Source organism: Magnolia sinica, chromosome 11 (assembly GCF_029962835.1).
Source record: "Magnolia sinica isolate HGM2019 chromosome 11, MsV1, whole genome shotgun sequence".
NCBI lineage: Eukaryota > Viridiplantae > Streptophyta > Magnoliopsida > Magnoliales > Magnoliaceae > Magnolia > Magnolia sinica.
Window position 1 is genome coordinate 77,298,753 of NC_080583.1, and position 6,000 is coordinate 77,304,752.

Sequence of the window (6,000 nt, forward strand, 5' to 3'; positions counted from 1 at the left end):
AGGCTGGTTCCTTTTATGCTTAGTGATTACCAAGTTAATCCTTCAATATCGAACTGAAATCTCAATAGAGGTGAAATCATGATTCAATCAATACTTAAAAATTCTAATCATGGATTAACAATTCAAACTAAACTGTGAAAACTAATAAATAACTGAATCCAAGAGTTATAAATCTAACATGACATATCTCGTACTTCTCAAATCACGACTATCTTTCAAAATAACATCGAATGCACCAGAAAGTCCAAAAATTTTGAAATTTTTTCACAAATTTCGCTCAAGACTAAGCAAACACTGATTAGGTAACCTAATCTCCCACCCCCAATCGAAAGTCTACATTGTCCTCAATGTAAAAGATATGAGCATGCAATGCAATGCACATGAGACAATGAAAGTAAATGAAAAGTGATAAGAAGATAGTACCTGGACAAAGGAATTAAGAAGCTTTTACCAAAGAGATTGCAGCATGAGAGCGGGTCAGCACAAGAGTAAAGCAAACTATCCTAAAACAACGGGAAAACAAACTAACCTAGTGACATAAAACCAACTAACTTAGAACAACATCAAGTAAACTAACCTAGTCCTATGAAAGCAGGGAAAAAACTACTTAGTTTTGCCACAAGGTTCTTCTTCTGACCAGTATCTTGATAAATTTCTTAGTAGGTTTCTCAACAGGATCATCCAAAAGCCCTTTTTGCAATAGGCTTAGATGCCCTAGAGCATGAATGTCCAGAGAAACTTATGTACCTCAGCAAAAATTTGTCATTGATTTGCCTGAGGTATCCAAAGTATATATGATTCACCTGTGATAGAAAAAGTTTCAATGTTAGTATCACATGGTGAATCAGAGACTACAAGTAAATAAAACTCAGAAAACTTCTCAGAAAATGATGTAGTCTCGACACATTCTGAAGTTTCAGACGTCGGTTCAATTTTCAGCTCCTCATCCCTTAATGGTAAACAATTAGGATTTGGGGAAGAAGGGGCTTCAGAGTAAGGGCTCTCTCGGTTAGTAATAAGAACTGAGGTATTGTCTTGTGAGACATCCACTATTTCATGTATCATGGGGTCGTTAAAATACACAAAGTGTGCCACGCATGTAGTCAAAGGGTTGAGACAATCAATTGAGAGTGACTCGTCTCCTGCATCGAAGTCTGTGATGATTTGTTCAAGGATTCCATAGTCTTTTGAAGTGAATCGACGCATACTCGTTTGCTTTTGCCCTTTACAGACAGATGGACAATCAATAAGCAAAGAATTGATGTGAAGACTCTGGTCATTGAAGCTTCTCAATGGAGGCATTGAATCGTCTAAAGTGTGTAGCTCAGATTGTGGCCTCAACTGGGTAGTTTCAAATTCCAGAGTCATATCAAGTAAATCGTCCATCACCTGAATTATATCATCATTCAATTCAGGGCAGTGGTCCAAACATGCATCATAAGGGTTGGAGGGGTTAGTTGAAAGTAATTCATTTTCTACATTCAAATCAGTCATGTCAGACAAGTGGAGTAGATCATTATGGTTAACAACTTCCTGAGCCTCTTGATCATTGGCAGGGGCTACACTTGAGATTGAATCTCAATACTCATCATCGTCCAGTTTCGTGTAGTGTGCACTTGGGATGGGATTACATTCCTCACATTCTATTCCTATATTGGGTTGAGGTTCAAATAAACTAACATCTTCCTCATCATTGAAATCTTATGTGTCATGTGAGTGAAGTGTATTGCTATCATTATATTTGAACGACACTCATGTCTCTTCACCATTCTTTTGAACAGTCATTAAGATCGACTCATCGGGAAATTGAACCACATGCTCATTAACGTAATTCAACTCTTCATTCCAAATTCTAGAGTTTTTCAAAAGCGAGTGAGGATCACTTTCCTCGCACTGTATTTCTGGATTGGGTTGTGGCTGAGACGAACTAGCCTCCATTATCTCGTTATAAGTAGGGAATCCAAAGGTATAACCAACAGGATCAACAGGTTGCAGTTGGGATGAATTAGTCTCCATTAGCCTATCAAGGCGTGATTTAAGTGCTTCTAATAATTTCTTCATGCCAGTAACATAGTCTATGTAACTCGGAGATGACTCCTCTTGGATTGTTTCTGGTGGATATGCAAAAGTGGCTGATTCATGAGGGTTTTTACCATGATGTTTTACTGACTCAACTTCGAAATATTTCTGTTTCCACTGATCATAATCATACGGGTCATAGGTGGGAGAATCTGATGGCTAGTAATACATGTTATCACTCATAATATAATCATGTATTGTCTTCTTTTTATCGGATGGGTAATAATAATTTTCACTCCCATAGTTATGATAACTCCTACACTCACTTACTATTTTGTTAATCCATGGGGTGTAATTGTTCTCCTGCATATGATCACGTAAGGACTGTTTAACCGGTGGATCTTTATATTCCGATCGGTTCTTGATGATAGTTTCAGAAAAGTTTTAAGACATTGATTGATTTCTATCGTAATCATCATCTCAATATATGTTATTCTTCTCAGCATACTGACGTTCCCACTCGTGCATATACATGGTAAAACCCTAACTTTGGATCTAATTCTAAAGGAAAAATCCTACAGTAATATAGAAAGTAAGTAGAGGAGAAGTTAGAAAGAAGTTACCAAATTGGAGTTCCTACGTTAGAATCCTGCAAAAGGAAATAAAAGAAATTAGTTTATAAAAACAGAAGAAATCCAAGAATTAGAAAGTTTCTAAAAATAAAAATAGAAAGTTAGTTTATAAAAAGAGAAAAATTTCTAAAACTAAAAAATAGAAAGTTACTTAAAGGGAGAATCTAAATCTAAAATTAGAAAATAGAAAATTTCTATAAAAAAAAGCCTAGAATTAGAAAATTTCTAAAAAATAAAACTCTAATTCTAAAAATATAAAAAGAAGAGAATTTAGAAAGGGATTACCAAATTAGAAGTTTATGTCAGGATCCTACAAAATAGGAAAACATGTTAGTTTCTACAAATAAAATAGAAAAACTTTAACCTAAAGTTAGTAAAATCTTAATCTTAACCTAATTTTAAATCTAGTTAAGCTCAGAAAAACGTAACCGTCAGTCCCCGGCAACGGCGCCATAAACTTGTTCACTCCCCAAGCATAGGGTTGTGATGTAGTAATAAACTCGGTGACCGAGGTCGAATCCCAAGGGACTGAAACCTGTACGTTATCTGAAACTAAGTAGAACTAGAACTAGACTAATATGAAATCTAATTCGACTGTAATTTGAAGGAATAATGGTGAAATATTAATTTAAAACTTAAGGAATTCAGAGGTAGGAAACTAGGGATTCAGAGGATCCACTTATAGAAATCAGGAAAATCTTATGCCTGCTTCAAGAACTCAACTGGACTTAGAGTCCCATCTTCATACAGTTGAAGAGTGTAACCATGGAAATCAAGACTGGACTTCCTTTGATATAGTTTTCAAGAGATGAAAGGTATATGAATTAGAATGGATTCCATCACCAAACCATGCCATGGAGACAAAGTAAACAACAGAATTAAACTAATTACCAACCAATCAACAACGTATAAAGGTTAGGAAGGGTACCGTCATCCGACCATGCCCAGGAGACGATGGTCAACAACAGGGCTTCCCGACGTCATAAACATAAAAAGGGAAGGAAAATGCTCAAAGTCATCGCAGACCCATTGTAATTTTAGTCACAACAGACCATTAAAAACTAAAAATATTTCCTTAATTAAACTAAAATCAACATCAATTCAATCTAAACAAAGAAATCAAGCAAAAAGTCTCCCATCATGCTACAAGCTTCACCTATTAGCCCTAGCTAAAAGGTTTAGCCTATCATAAACATGATTAACTAAATCTCAAAAGAAAAGGAAATAAACAAAAAACAGGAAAAAAAAAAACTCTTCTTCACGTGTGCACGGCCTCCACGGCTGCTCATCCAAAACTTGGATAGATCTCTCTCTTTCGTCTTCTTTCCTTTATAGTAGCGTGAAGCGGTGGAATGCTGTCGGTTTGGAGAACCGACCGAGTTGGAGTCGAACATGGAGTGCGTAAACTCTTTACGCAGCAACAGCAGACGTTCCTTGCGTAGCGACAGGTTTTTGAGAAAAAATAGAAATCTGACGTAAGATCCACTCCGTTCAGACTTCTTGAGCTTGTTCAGCCCCACCTTGGGATGATTTTTGATGGTCCAGATGAACTGATGAAATATGGTGGACCACAACGTTCTAGGACGTCCGGTTCTTCCTGGTGGCGAAACAGAGGTGCACCTCTTGCGCTGGCTGGTGGTGGGGCCCATGATCAACATTGGGTCCACTGAATTCTACTCGAAATTTTGGTTGGGAAAGGGTATTTTTTACCATCCCTTGATGCGGCCCACGGAATCTGTAAAGCCACCGTCCATCTTCCGTTTGAACGGCTGGAATCCCATCCTTTTTTTTTATTCAAATTTAATCACTTAGGTGTTGGTAATATGGGCATTGGAATTCTAATGGACGGCTTGGATTGTCTATTTGGACAATGGATGAGGCGCACAACTGCGAACCGACCATCGGCCTACGGACGCTGTAAAAATGGAAATTTCCATTTTTGTCGAGAGAAGGTCGGTCAAACCGACTTTGACTCTTTCGTTTGGTCCGGTACACCAGCCACGTGAAGTGGGGTCCACTGTGATGTTCTTGAGAAATCCGTTCCATCCATCTCTTTTCTCATGTCTTTTAAACAGTTGGGACCAAAATTGAGGCATATTCAGATTGCAGCAGGGCCCAGAATCCAGATTTTAGGGGTTGATCTATCCACCGGGTCACTTCTTCAATGATCCAATGGCTGAAATTTGATATGTACGATTAATTTATGGTCTCCAGGCCATGTATAAAATTTTGAGCCGAACAGATGGTGGGAACCCTGTGATCTTGCATTCTAGATGATTTTCAAGCCTCTTTAGCATAAATGGCTTGATTTTCTCGAATATCTGACGTGTAAATTCTTCGATCTCAGTCCCTTAGGGTCCATCCCTTGCCTTTGTGACTTCAAAGTGTTAAATTCGTGCCTTTAGCACCCTTTTTCAGTCTAAGCTCGTAAATTCACCTTGCAACAAAAACACGATTAAAATAAGCATTATTATGTATGTAAAATCATGTGATAATTGGGGTCTAATATGCAATATTTAACCCTCAACAATATCCCAGTGAGTGGAAGAGACCACACTATCCGCCTGATCAGTAGTCTGCCAATACCTACCCGGCTCGTCGATAGAGGACCCATTTGTGAGCTGGTCAAACTCAACCGAGCTTACAACCCCCTCACTCGGGCGGATAAAGCCACCCTCCTCCCAACTGACCACGACATAGTGGGAGACACAACCTACTAGTATTCAATACTCGTGCACTCATGTATCCAATTAGTATAGACGTTGAAGCATTTCCTGGGACCAAAAAGGTTCTGAGACTTTTACCCAAGGACATCCTATGTGCCCACAGTGTTAGAGCCAATATTTCGGGTATCCAATCTGGTCATCCATGATGTGCCTGTAGAGGCCACGACCCTAATGTCGCTAGAGCATACAGTGAATCACGTCACACAAAATGTGAAATGCATGAGTCACACCATCCAGTCATGTATCAAACCTACACGTACCGCGTGATCATGTGAGGCACTTCGTCTCATAAGGAGTCTCATAAATGTCTCAGCCCAATGGCGTATGCTATGATCAAACACTTCTCATAACAGGCATACAAATGATGCGTATGGGCATATATCATGATGTAATACTAAGCATATTCTCAGTGTGTCTTGCTGACTAAGTATAATAGCATGATTATCAAATATAGCAGGCGATAGTCGGTCTTACCCGGTATGCCACTTACAAGAATAGGGGCTGAATGGTATAAAAGTCTATATGGAATGGTCCATGTTAGACTATCATAATCTATTCGAGATACTAATATATCATATATCCTAAGGCGGGGTTCACTTTAAAGGACGGTGGAAAGTATCATC